We start from the raw sequence: 15,022 nt of genomic DNA, 5'->3' as shown, positions 1-15,022 counted from the left end.
TCCACTTGATTAGAATACTTGAGTCTTCCTATTCCCGTTATCGTCAAGATGACAATCTTTCGTCAGATGTGGACCATTGCAATTCTCACAACCCACATGTATCGCGTGTATTGATTGCTCCATCTTGTTCATTCTTCTATCCATGTTACTTAACATTTCCATAACAACCACCATATCTTTCGATGCTCCATGCCTGATTCCCTTTGTTCCATCATCACGATGGTTGTGATATTCCCATGAATGCTTCGAAAATTCTTCAATTAATTATTTAATTTCAACGGGATTCTTCATAGTTAAAGGTCCTTGCGAATCTAGGAGTTTCCTCGTCATGACATTCACCCCATCATAAATGGTTGAACCTCTTGCTGCTCGTTTAAATCATTTTAGGGATAATTTATGATTAACCCTTTGTATCTCTACCAAGCTTCATACAAGGACTCCCCCATTTGTTGCTCAAAGTTTGATATGGCCTTCTTGAGTTTAGAAACTTTAGATGGTGGGCAAAATTGTTGGATGAATTCTTCACGCATCTGTGTCCAAGTGGTGATTGAGCCTGGTGAATGTGCCTTTAACCAGTCTTTAGCTGCTCCTTTAAAAGTAACCAGAAGCATTCTTAACAAGACAGTCTCTCAAGGAACATTAGGAATGTTGAAATAGTCGGCTATGTCATTGACTTCATCGAGGTGCTTGTATGCATCTTCATTGTCTTTTCTGGAAAATGGAATAACCTTTAGCGCGGTAAGGATATGTCCTCAAAGCTCGAAGGTACAAGTAACGGGAATTACGGGTTGCACAAGTCCAGGACCGGTGTCCTCTCATATTATTTTCTTCTAGGCCTCCATTGTCATGTCAACAATTTCCGTCATTTTGTTTGTTGGCTCGCTTTCGTGTTCAATACTTTTTCTGTTTCGTAACCAAATTCCTTTTTATTATGAGTGTTCTCAATGCCTTCAAAAGTGCCTTCGGCTTTCGGGATGTTGCTTGATTCTCCTACGTGCTTGCCTCTCTTTTTACTAAAAACGGATTTTAGATCCTTGAATGGTGATTTCTTTGGTGTGTTTGATTCTCATACGTTCTTGTCCTTATTTTTATGAAAAGCTGACTCTAAATCTTCAAGTGGTGGTATCAAAGGTGTGTTTGATCCACGGGTCATGTACTACTGCAACAAAAACAAAAATAAAAACGTAAAAAAGAACAAAAAGTAATAAAATAAACTTCCTACTAATCGTTTAACACAACGTGGTAATGATACCACCTCGTGGTGAAGCAGATAAACTAAACAGAAAGAAAAAACGAAAGAAAACGTAAAACTAAAAATTAACTTTTTGCAGGTTTTACCCCACAAAAATGATCGATTAACCTAAAACAATTAAATCAAAAACTAAAATAGTCGTTCCCCGAAAACGTCGCCAAGAACTTGATACGTAATATTACTACACGTATTAGTTTTACTAACTATCTAACTAACTATTATGATTTAAGGCAGTGCACCTTCTCGCAAATAATATAGCACTAACAGTCGGGTATCGAACACAGGGAACAAATTTAATTAACTAATTTAATTACTAAAAATCAAATTAAAAGCAAGCAAAAGTTTAAATGGTTTTTATCTGATTTTACAAGATCAGGCAAACTTAAACAATTAACTAATAGTTTTAATCAATATTCAAAAAAACTTTCGTTTAGCTCGAATCCACTTCTCCTCTATGGTTAGCTAGTAATTATGGATTATTAAAGTTGGGTACCAATTATTACTCAATTGACAATTCAAGTCCAAATTTACTAATTTTGTCATCAATTCATGAACTACCTTGTATGGTCATATATGAGCAAGACACATAATTAGTTATTAATTATATATGGGCTATCTAAGATTTATTTAAGCAAACACAATTATGGTCATAATTTATGTTCTCCAGCACGGCTAAATTAGTTACTTTTATCACTTATCTAGGATTTGGTCGATCCTAGCTCTAGTAATTTAATAGTCACTAAACTACTAGGTAACATGTTCATGTAATTTAATGGTCACTAAGCTACACAAAACCTGAATTAAAGCAATCAAAGTATCAAATATTAACATGCTAGTTAATGACAATTAAACACGAGCTCAAAACCAACTATTAAAATTCATAATTTGATAAACTAAACCATAGAGTTAGAGCTTCATCCAGCTAAACGAAAGCGACTAAATTCAGCTACTCATTGCTGAAAAGATAGACAATCTCCACATAAATTGACATGATTAAAGTAAAAAAACAACGTAATGATTGTGTTCTTCAATCTCTTGATCTCCAAGCTAATCTCCTTCAAAAGGATGTTTTGTGCACTTTCTGGACTCCAAAATCGGTTTCTCAGAATACCTTTCCTCCAAAAAACTCTCTAAAAGCCTCCTAAAGCCGTGAGAATGACGAAATATTTATAGTTTAAGTAAACATGTTGATGTATCACGTCGTGAGCTCGGTAGTAATCCTTATCTTCCAAGGAAATTAGATCCTGTATGTTGATCTTCTAGAACTTGTTTCTCATGTCGTGAGATTTGATCCCTCACGTCGTGAGCTTGGATTTTCATCTGGAATTTCCTTCTTTTAATCTTCAATCCTCCAAAGTTCCAATTCTTATCAATTTTGGTCCTTACTCTTCAGGAGTGTTCTTTTTGGCTGCAAAATACTATTTAATCTAATAAGTATCATATATCTTTGCAATTAACCGAAATATTAATCAAATATATTAAAATATTGCCTAAAAATGTGTATAAATATGTCGATGTCAGTTTCTCAACTATATGTAGTTCTTTTTAACATTAAGAGCTAACACTTAGCATGACAAGTGTCACGGCTCATGGATCATCTTGTACCATCAACTTGATTTTTCTGTGGTAACTTTCACTATTGGTGCCAATAACATAAGAATTAGTCCACTAGTAACTGAAAATGGCCTTGTATGTTATTTTTTTAATCAATGAGACTTAGTAAACACAAAAATTCTATACTTAGTAGATTTTCACAGCAAGGAAAAGGGAAGACGGAATCACACACACACACACACACATACTGTCACACCCCGGCCGTCGGCGGAAACACCAGGTGGTGTAACGTCATTCTTCGTATCACAGTTATATAACATACATTGAACAATACTAAAGAAAATACATACCTTTATTGACAATTGAAAGTTACATAATTGTTTTTCTAGAACCTATTACACAATATCCGACTATTGTATACTTCTTAACGAACAAAAAGGTAATAGTAAAACTTCTCCTATTCGAATACATACCAGCTTTTCAATTTCCTGAAAACACATGCATTTAAAAATACGTCAACATAAAGTTGGTGAGTCCACAGGTTTTGACTCCATATAAAAGTAATACATTTTCCAAGTTCAAAAGTATAGTTTTGAAAGTATTATTTTGACTCTCCAACATTTAGTATGTATATTAGGTATAATAGTTTACTAATCAATTAAGTATTGTACCTAAACATTCCTTAAACCTAAGGTATAAGTAGGGGAAACTTATACTTAACATTAATACTTGTGTACGACAAAGTATAATGTTTCTAACAATTTGCTACCATGAGCCTGTAACCACTGCTATGACATAATACCTCTGATAAAACCCACTCATGATTTCCATGAGGACAACCCACTCATGGTTTCCATGAGGACAACCCACTCATGATTTCCATGAGGACAACATCGTACGCTTCATTGACGCCGGAACAATAACAAGTAAAAGGATAGTTCGTCACTCGCTTATGGTTGACTGTAGCTAACAATCACAAGTGGGGTGGTCAACCCGTATACTAATTATACACGACTTCCTCACTCACACATGATTAACGGTTACAATTCAGAGGATTCCCGCTAAGATCCCCAATCTTAGTTGATGAATACAATTACTCATGTAGACTTCGACGGCTTCCTATTTCATGTCTAAAACCCTAAGTTACTAGACTATGCTTTTAAACATTACTCCTAACTTCATATCATTTAGGCAGTATAACAGCTATAACTTGAAGTAAAACCAGGTTTTATCTTGACATAAAACCAATAACAACAACAACATATAACATACCAAGTTTTATCTTGTCATAAAACTAACAATAAAAACATATAGCATACCAAGTTTTATCTTGACATAAAACCAATAATAGCAACATACTTTATAAATTAACATATAGAACTTCTGAATATAACTTCGGAACTATATCGCACACAACATATATATAGAATCCTAAGTATAAATCAAGATCTACATTAGTATAATAACATGCTAACAAGTTGATAATAGTTGTACATATTCAAAATATTATATTTAGAACAACTATACCCCGATTATTATAACTATCTACGTTGATACTAATATACTATCATGAACTACATAGCACGTTTATCACATTACTAGTTTAACAAAATCACATTACATGATTAGCATAATCACATGTGATTGTCTATTGACCTATTTTGACTGGTGTTACACATACACAAACAATGTTTTCTGGAACTACTTCATATGAAAAAGAACTTGCATAAATACATAATTGAAGGACAACAAAGCTAGAACTACCCACTACATGAAGCATTTTCTACAAAAGGAACTACCCACTAACAAACGGAAATGACTAAATAAATAAAGCAAAACAACAAATGAAACATAAATGATAGAAATGTACATGAACACATTTATACCATACATGAGATGGTGTTACACGTTAATATCCCTTCTCAACAGGAGCTTTGCCCATTCCCATTCTCACCGAATTCCTCTGGTTTTGGACATGTTAAACCTTTGGTAAGAGAGTCAACAACTTACTTGGTATTTTGCATATACTTCAGATCAATGCCTCCTAAAACTTTCTTTCTTATGAAATGGTAGTGGAATTCAATATGTTTGGCTCTTACGTGGAAGGTGGGGTTCTCTGGGAGTTGGATCAATAAGAGATTATCACATTGGAAAGGAATCATGTAGTCAACTTTTTCACCAAAATCTTCCAACAATTGTATAAGCCATACACTCCCTTGATCTGCTGCTATGGCAGCTCTATATTCAACTTCTATATTCAACAGGTAAATAATGGGCTGACGTTTACTATACAATGTCACAACACTAGATCCGAGAATGAACACTTTTCTTCCTTTTTTGAACACGACACCATAGTTTAAGTTTGTTTTAACATACCTTAGAACAATGAGAATTGCATCAAGGTGGGTTTTCTTGGGATTTCGCATGAATTGACTAAGTACTCCCATAACATATAATATGTGAGGTATATTTAGTGTTAAGTAAATGAGGCTTCCAACAATCTTTCTATACATCATTGGATCTTCTAGTCTTTAGCCAACATCCATCCTCAACTTAATGTTTGGTTGCAGTGGAGTCATTGTGGGTTTACATTTAAACCACCCCAAAGTTTTTGAGTGCATCAGATAAGTACTTTATTTGATGAAGAAATGTTTTCCCTTCACCATACTCAAATTCCAGGCCTAAAAATGCATTAGTTTTCGCATATATTACATATGAAAACGAGTGCATAGGCTCTCCTTTAGTTGATAAATCATCCTTTTAAAATCTCTTATGATGATCAAATCATCTACATAAACAAGGACTATGGCTATCTTGCCTCTCTTAGTTTTCACAAGGAGGCTAGTAACAACAGTAATGTTATGGTGTCAAACCCAAAAAAATAAAGGGGTTCAAACTGAATTCCAAAAACATTATTACTTTTCCCTAAAAAGTAATACAAGGTAAACATGGTTGATCCACAGAGACATGTGAAAAATGATTATATATGTTTGTGTAAGGTAATAAAGTCACAAAATGGGGGGGGGTGATTTTGATTAGCAAAAATTAGAACTAAACACATGTAATTAAAGAAAATGTAACTTGATAATAAAATGGTTCTGGTCTCATAGTAAACTCATGTGTCATGCAATTCAACCACGTGATAAATTTAAGTCATAATTTATCTAATTTGGTACTTGAAAACACTAACAAACTCTAGCATTTTCCATTCACCAAAGTGTTTGATAAAAATATTATCTTTGAACTAAAACTACCCTTACTAATCTAACCTAAGCAAGCTCTTAGAATTAGAGTGAAAAACCACAATAAGATTAATGTGAATGTTCCCAACAATGTTTAATATTTCTCATAACCTCGTAAATGTAAAAAATGCAATTATCATTTCCACCAAAGTTAATTTCATCATAGAAAAAATTTGATGCTTGTACTTTAATTTCAATTCATAAAATGATTACAGATTCCATATATTGAATAATGGGAATGAAATAACCCTAATTCTAGTGGCCAACTTGAGAAAAGATTAAATCAAACATTAGGTTAAAACAAAACTACAATTGCTGGATAGAATCATGAACATAACATCAAAATACATGATTAAAAGCATAAACACAATCATACTACAAAATCAGAATGAAAGGGCTTTAGCGGGACATAGCTAAATCTTGAATCCAAAGTCTAGAAATAGTAATGACAAGGATTATCGACTTTCAATTAAAACTAAAATGTTTCCAAGATGATTCGAAATGAGTTCTAGAAAAAAACCCTAATAAAAATCGCCTTCTAGTCGTCTGAAGTCCGAGAGAGCGTGAAAAACCCCCCCAAAAATCCTATAATAAGCCATCAGGAAAATCTGCCAATAAGAAGTTATCAAGATCCACACGCCCCATATGCATTTACACTAATTCCACACACTTGTATGCAAGGAAAATAGGCTGCTATGATCGGAAAATATTCATAAGTAGAATGCTTAATTTTTCTCTTTTTGTATTTCACACTCCCTTTGTGGATTTAGTACACATCCACACATCCCGTGTGAATGAAGTTCAACACATGGATTGCTGGTCAACATAGCCCTTGTGGATTTTCTTGTCCGTTAAATGTTTCCAAGATGATTCCAAATGAGTTCTAGCAAAAAAAACCCTAATAAAAATCGCCTTGTAGTCGTCTGAAGTCCGAGAGAGCGTGAAAAAGCCCCCAAAAATCTCGTAATAAGTCATCAGAAAAATCTGCCAAAAATAAGTTATCAGGATCTACACGCCCCGTATGGATTTACACTAATTCCACACAACCTGTATGCAAGGAAAATAGGATGCTATGATCGGAAAATATTGATAAGTAGAATGCTTAATTTTTCTCTTTTTGGATTTCACACTCCCCTTGTGGATTTAGTACAAAGCCACACGTCCCATGTGAATGAAGTTCAACACCTGGATTGCTGGTTAACATAGCCATTGTGGATTTTCAAGTCCATTTTTCACAGCTTCACATGTCTAGTGTAAAACCCACTGTTTTTTCCCGCCTCAGTTTTTCTTATTTCTTCATTTTTGATCTGTTTGCTTCCAAATTTTGTCCCAACCTCCCTTGATACTTCCATAGTGCATCTCCATCTTCAAATACACCTTAAAAATACCATAAAATGTGCAAATAAAAACGTCCCACCGATATACTAGAAATAGTCAATAAGATGTAAAAATTCATGTTTTTACTTTTAAATGCAATGAAATGAATGAGATAAAGTATGCAAAATAGGTGCATGAGATGGGGTTCCATTTTCTAAAATCCAATGTGCTTGGCCCATTAGGGTTTTAGGTCTGATCCCTCAAGTATAAATAGGGATGCATGGAGAGTCATTGAAGTGTCTTGTATCTTGTTTCTTGTATCTTTAGTGAGTAGGATGAATCTCTAGTGAATTGTACTTATAACCTCTGCATTGAGAACTCTGAAATAAAGAATACTCCCTTCTACCCGTGGACATAGGTCACCTTTACCAAACCGCGTAAATACTGTGTCTTTGTGTGCTTTTAGTTTTGTTTGTTATACACATTACTTCCTAACATGGGTCTGTTGGATTAATGTCTAAGTCCATAACTATATTTGGTATGTACTTGACCCGACCCGGCAGGGTCCATTTGGGTTGCACTTCACCGGCACAATTTATGTGGATAGTCTTTTAAGAATAGTATATTTATGATTTATATTAATATATTATAAGTTCTAATATATGAATATGGAATCATATTATTTAATTAGTATTGATCAAGAATTAATTTAGAATTAATTAAGTGATCAAAAAGAACTAATTAAATATGGACTCTTTTATATATGGAATGGGCCAAGTTCATTTAGGTTGGGCTAAGCTTTCATGGATGGTCCATGGAAGCTTTTAACCCATGGATCCTATGTAAATGAAAGGTCATGGGTATTAGGGTTTACATGGATGTAACCCTAATCCTCCATAATATATAAAGGGGTCCTTGGCTCACAAAATGGGAACAAGTGTGTGAGGACATAAGAGTGGGCCGATTTTAGTGTGCATACATATTCTCTCAAGTTCTTCCAAGGTGTTTTGGTGATTTGTGATTCCATTTGAGGCTTCCACACTATTGGGGCTAAGCTCTTAAAGCTTGAAGACATCAAGCTACATCAAAAGGTATGTCATCTAACTAGAACTTTGTAGTATAGGTGCTTCATAATATGCTAGTTAGGATGAAACCTTGGAATAGTTAATATTTGCATGTATAATAGAGAAAACATAGATCCAAGGTTTATAGGGTTGCATATACACCATAGGAGTGTTAGAATGCTCAAAACCCAACAGTGGTATCAGAGACATGGGTTGTTTTCTGTTATATTGATGCAAATGTTTTATTTTCAAGTTGGAAAAAAAAGGAAAAAAAAACATGACGTTTGTCAAATTTAAGATAATTACTTGTTTTGTGAAAAACGAATTATTTGTAAAATTTGAATCATTTGTTATATGAGTTGAATTAGGTCAAATTTAGTAAAAGATAAAATGATATGATTATTTTATTAGTTTTAAAAGTTTGATCTAAATGTTTTAAGGAGTTACATATTTTGTCATAAAATTTTGGAGCTCAAAAGTTTTTTTTAAAGTTGTGATCTTAAGGGTTTTTGAAACTTCCATAAGTTATGGATATGAAAGTTTTTTTTTAAAAAAAAAAAAAAAATTTGAATGAAAGTTTTTATGGAGTTACAAAATTTGGTGTTAATGTTTTAAAGAATTCCATAACTTGTTCTTAAGTTATGGAACATGGAAAGTTTCATCATAAAACACCATTAATTCCATAAGTTATGGAATCCAAAGGTTTTCAAGAATTACAAAACTTGCCCTCAAGTTTTGGAATTTGAGAAAAGTTTTTTATGAAAAAAAGAATTAAATTCTGAAACTCTTGGGTTCATAACTTAAACAATTAATTAAATGGTTTTAATTTTGAGTTTAATAATTGGAATTATGATGTTTTGTTGAATAGTTCAAATTAACTCTTATGGACTTTATTAATAGTTAATTAAAGCGTTTAATTAAAAGAGTATTATTAATCCATAAATATATGGTTTGAGTTTAATTAAATTAAAAATCTAGTTTAATTAATAAATTAAACCACAAAGTATTTTAAATGTCTAAAATACACCCTTATACTATTATAATATTAAAAGTTTAATATATTATATGTATAAGAGCAAGTCGTCTTACCATTAGTAGACCTCATTCACGAAGCCGGTCTATAAGGGGGGTATAAGGTTACTGCCTATAAAATGGCAGTTTAATGGGTGTCCACTCTCACTCACCGCTTCCTTGACCGGTGGAGGGTCGTTAGCTGAACATGTAGGACAAGGACTATAATTCTCCCTTCATTAAAAGTATTAATGATAAATACTAAGTAACTAAACCTTTTATTAATTCCCAATCTTAGTTACTTAGGAAAATGTGAATAAGGTGCTAATCCATGAAATTACACTTTGCACTTTGTTTAAACCGTTAGTGGAGCGTGTGTGGTTAACCGGCACACTAACCTGGATTTAACAAAGTAGGCAAAGGGTAACTTAATATTTATCCTAGTATCGGTGGAGCTCGTGTGGTTAACCGGCACATCGATTGAGGGGTAAATATTAAGGGTACCAAGTATATTTGCATGGTTACTTCACACCTTGTTTTGTGATCCTCGGCATCCCAGTCACAAAACCTGAAGGGCACACTCGAGATTGAAACATGCCAATGAAAAGTTCAATGAATCTCAAAAGATCTAGGAGTTTCAAATCCAAGTAAAAAACCTAATTAAATTATTTCGTTTTTCATGGTGGAAATTGGTAAATCGTCATTTACCTACCTTCAACTATTTTATAACTCGGATTACGGCATCCCTCTTCCAGTTATAAATAGGTTGTTGGATCCTAGCCTTAATATTTCATATTGGGTGTTATATTAAGGACTTTAAATCAACTATCTTGAATATCTCCCAAAAGATGTCGAGTTCAGACATCTATGATCTTCCCAAATCTCTTGGAACTTTACTTCCTCCACCTCCTCCAATTATTCTCCCTAACCCACAAGTTCAAGGTCACTCAAGCCCTAATGGCAAGCAAGGTCTATATGTGATCACATCTTAGAGATGAAGTCACATATTGACAAGCCCGGGAGAGTTGGGTTTCAAAGTCTTGAGAAAGTTGGATGTTCAATCACTTTCTAAGTCACATAGTGAGTTCCTTTGGGACTACTATGATACAGACTATGACATGAACCTTAAAGATCATATCTATTTGCTTGGTGCTGCTGAATCAACAATGATTTGGAACGATAGTGAAGCAAATTTGATTAGAAGATCAACTTCCCAAAAACTTTATGGACAGTGACAATGGTGACACTGGAAATCCAGAAAAAGCATTCTCTTCCCAATGGAAAGGGATTGGCCATAGTCAACCCGGTTGACCAAATGGTAAAGAGAAAGGCTAAGTCTGAGATAGTCCCATTACCAAAGGGTCCATATGTTTATTTTGCCAAAGGAAGGGGCGTTGATTGCAAAGCTGCCAAATTTACCTAAGGATGTTAAAGTCAATAAGTTTGACTCTACATCAGGTAGAGCCCATTATCTAACTCTGTTAAGTTCTATTCTGAGATCCTCATTACATGATGTGACTGGGTCACATGTTGATGTTTTAAGAATCAAAGAATAGAGAGAAATCTTAAAGGAAGTATATGCTGATTCTGATCGCGAAGGTGGATTTCGATCGCATCAGAATTTTGAGTTGTTGCTTAAGAAGTTATGATATATTGCTAAGGAATAGATAACAACAATTTTCCATGTGGATTGTAAGGATAAGTTTTTCCGCAAAGTTTTAAAATAAAAGAAAATTGTTTAATTTTGTTTATTTGAAGTATCCTTAGAATGACATTTGTGGAAAATTGTTGCATATATGATTCCACTGACAGCAATATTGGAAAATGGATTTGATTCTTTCATTTGTGGTAGTGTCTAAATTTACCAAATCAGGAAAGTTCCTCATCACCCAAGTTTCAACTGGACCGAAACTTGGAATCATGCAAGTTGAATAGTATGATGAATGAGAACTTTCAAGCATTGGAAAATCAAGACTAATTACTTGTTCACATGGATGTGTGAGTCAAGTGAAGGACTAAAGGGATCGAGTACACATTCTTGTGCACTGGTCATGTCCACCACAAAGCTCGTTAAGACTATTTAATTTACTAAAGTTTAGTAAATATGTTTATACTTACAAGTTTAAGTATAATTCTGAAACATTGGAAAAGTCTCAATGTATGGAAGAACGAATGGGAAGAATCAAATTAGGCAGAAAGATAAAAGTTTCTCAAATCTGAAAAGATGGGAGAGTACTTTAGTATCATGTTTGTGATCATCTTAATGATTTAGAAATCATATCATAATTAGTCCTCTAAAGGTCTTCTTAGTGCATTCTTATGACTAAGAAGAGGAGTCATGAATTGTTGAAATGGTTAGATCAAGAAGATGAGTCATACTTCGTTCCAAAACAATTCTTAGAGTCATACTCCAAGATTGTAACTTGAGTGACATATCTTAAAGAAAGGTTTAAAACACTTGTCAAATGTAAGAGTAAAAGTGTCCTACTCTTGTACATTTGAAATTGGTAAGTTGTGATGTTTTGGATAAAACAAAGACCAACTAAGGCCAATTATGTGAAGTGTTTGTCTTGATAAAGAATCCGCACTATCTTTTGAATATTTGGCAAGATAGTCTTATATGTCAAGAGGATAGTGGAAGTCTTAAAGATCCTAAAAAGAATTTCAAGAACTAATCAAGAATAAAACCTGAGGTTCTTCACTAGCATACGACTTGAGGTTTATAACCTATCGTGTTGACATATTCTGTGCCCATTCCAGTTAAAGTTGCCTTTGCATAGGAGTTCTGAAAGTTCTCAATTGGTTGCATAACAACTTGGAAGCAATGGCAGGCCCTGTACTGCCAGGTGGCAAGAAGTTAAGATTGCATAAGTTCAGTCCATATGAGTTTGGATTTGTCATTATCCTTGTCTTGTGACTATGGTTTTGACGATTCACATGGATAAGAACACATACACCATACAAACTAAGGGTCATAAGGTTTCTCTCCGATTCATGAAAATGATGGTGAGGAAACACTTGCACCAAGTAGATTTGAAGCAGATGGCAAAAGGTCTAAACAATTGAGACTATGATTACGGCATCGCTTTTCATAGTTCTGAAATTGTTTAGACACACATGCATGCTATCTAAGGAAAGGTGTATGATTTTGATAAAGTTTTATCAAAGCATCTCGTATCAGAAATCTGAACTTTGGTAAGAAAGTCAATAAAGTATTGATTTCTAGAAGTCCAGCTGATTTCTGAGTACATGTCAAAGCTAGTGGGAACATAAGTGTTATGCTAATAATCATCATGTAAGTGGGAGCATGATAATTATTGTTAGTGTTGCAAGTTAGCAATGTTAATTATAGAAAACAAAAGTTTCAATTCGTGAGGCTGCAGGGATTGAAAAAGTTGTTTTGCTATAGTTAAGGGAGAGGATATACTTCATTTCAGTTCTAAAGGCTTAGATTGAGACCTTAATCATCTTTAGTCAAGAATATATATATGAATTTCATGTTGGATTGGTTCAACTTAAGGAAATTATATATATTGCGTTCTAAAAATTCGATTATGATTACGGCATCCCTCTTCATAGTCAAATTTTGAAAACATGGCAAATAAAAATATTGTAGCAAAAGACTGGTCTAGAATCATGTCTTTATGTGAGACATCATGAATCATGTACCATTTGCTTTGGGTACATGATTGATTGCATGTGCTATAATATTTGTCATTTCTAAATTTTTCCAAATGCCCAGAGGCATTAAGAAGGGAAAAGGTCTAGAATTGGATATGACTAAAATGATTAAGCAATTGTCGAGGACAATCTGAGGTTTACCAAAGATTGGTTGCTCAGGGACAGTTGGAAGTATAGTGCTAATTTTGGAAGGACCATATCGACATATTCTGAAAAGAGGCATCTCTTATTCAGAAGTGATAGTCAAAATGAGAATATGGTGTTGTCTCCATAGGTGGAAGTTATCTGTGTAAGATTAGAAAACTTAGTGCAAGAAGCATGTCCAAAGCAATGTACTTTGAATATGAGACTTAGTTTCCATGGAGTTGATCTCCATTGGAATACCTTATAATGACTGTTGACAAGTCTTTGTGGCTTTGTACATATTCATTACAGGAGGGACAGTGCATATAAGTTTAAAATCTAAACAGATTTCGATAAATGATAGGAATTTGAAATTCTCACATTTTTCGATAAGGATTTGGGAGTGTGAAATTAGAATCATTGAAATTATGTTCAATTGGTTTATTTCACAAAGTAAGGATCATAGACAAACATAGAGTGCATACTTGGTGTATGGCAAAGCTATTGTTTAAGAAAAACATAGTGTACATGCTTGGAGCATGGGACAACTATTGTTTTAAATTCAAGTATAAAGTTGATAAAACCGAAACAATGAATAATGAGTAATCAGTATGGTGATAAATAAAAGTGTTTATTTATATTCATAGGGTTTGATACCATATTTGATTCATTTATTCTTGTGTTTCACTTTGCATGTTTTGACTTCCAGAATAACTAAGTCGCTCTTCCTGAATGATTAAGTTATTCAAACCATCCACAGTCGGTCATATGTTGGAAGTAGATATGAATCAAGACTGTCATGGGTTGGTTTGTAGAGGTCCAAGTTGGTGGACAAAGTGGTGCTACAACACTCATGAGTGCTCATAAGTTCTGAGTATTGGATTCAACCCGTGCTCATTTGAATCACTTCATGGATTTTATCACGAGTGATCATGAGACGATAATATCTTATATTCTTCAAACCTAGAGATATGAGTTGTTACTATGAGTTGGTTATACATTGATTGCACGAAAACGCATTGGTAACTCGATGTTATAAAACGTGCCTTTGTGTATGATTCAACAAGTAGTAGAACAAGCCATATGAGTCGAAGTTTATCCATTCCTTTTACCTTCAGGATAAAAGCAATATCTGTGGGCCCCTCGATGATTTAAAGATGATACATGTGAGTGCTTGGCCAAGCCAGGACTGATTTGATTTGTTAAATCAGTCAGTCATCATGAATCGGAAATCGGGAAACAACAAATGGACAGAGAGAATGATTGATAATCCATGTCTCAGTCCATATGATATCTAGAATGGAGGAATATATGATCCCTTATCTAATGGACAAGTCATTGACAAGGTCAAAGTTCGACAACGGCTTTAAGAGCTACGATTACCAGTTAGGTTTTGAAGTCATACTCAATAATAGTTTTAGACTTATCCAAGTGGGAGACTGTTGGATTAATGTCTAAGTCCATAACTATATTTGGTATGTACTTGACCCGACCCGGCATGGTCCATTTGGATTGCACTTCACCGGCACAATTTATATGGATAGTCTTTTGAGAATAGTATATTTATGATTTATATTAATATATTATAAGTTTTAATATATGAATATGGAATCATATTATTTAATTAGTATTGATCAAGAATTAATTTAGAATTAATTAAGTGATCAAAAAGAACTAATTAAATATGGACTCTTATATATATGGAATGGGCCAAGTTCATTTAGGTTGGGCTAAGCTTTCATGGATGGTCCATGGAAGCTTTTAACCCATGGATCCTA

The 15,022-nt window shown here is 33.8% G+C and overlaps 1 non-coding gene across 1 annotated transcript; it reads left to right on the top strand.

Annotated features, from left to right (window-relative positions):
• Positions 1–375: 375 nt before the first annotated feature.
• On the top strand, positions 376–482 carry LOC145135331 (small nucleolar RNA R71). The gene has a single exon (XR_013719794.1). It is a non-coding gene; the product is annotated as a small nucleolar RNA R71 (small nucleolar RNA).
• The last annotated feature ends 14,540 nt before the right edge of the window (positions 483–15,022 follow it).

This window comes from Lactuca virosa, chromosome 8, assembly GCF_052849685.1.
Source record: "Lactuca virosa cultivar CGN04683 chromosome 8, Lactuca_virosa_CGN04683_v6, whole genome shotgun sequence".
NCBI classification, from domain to species: Eukaryota; Viridiplantae; Streptophyta; class Magnoliopsida; order Asterales; family Asteraceae; genus Lactuca; species Lactuca virosa.
The sequence above is the reverse complement of the archived record's forward strand: the minus strand, read 5'-3'. Positions and strand labels throughout refer to the sequence as shown.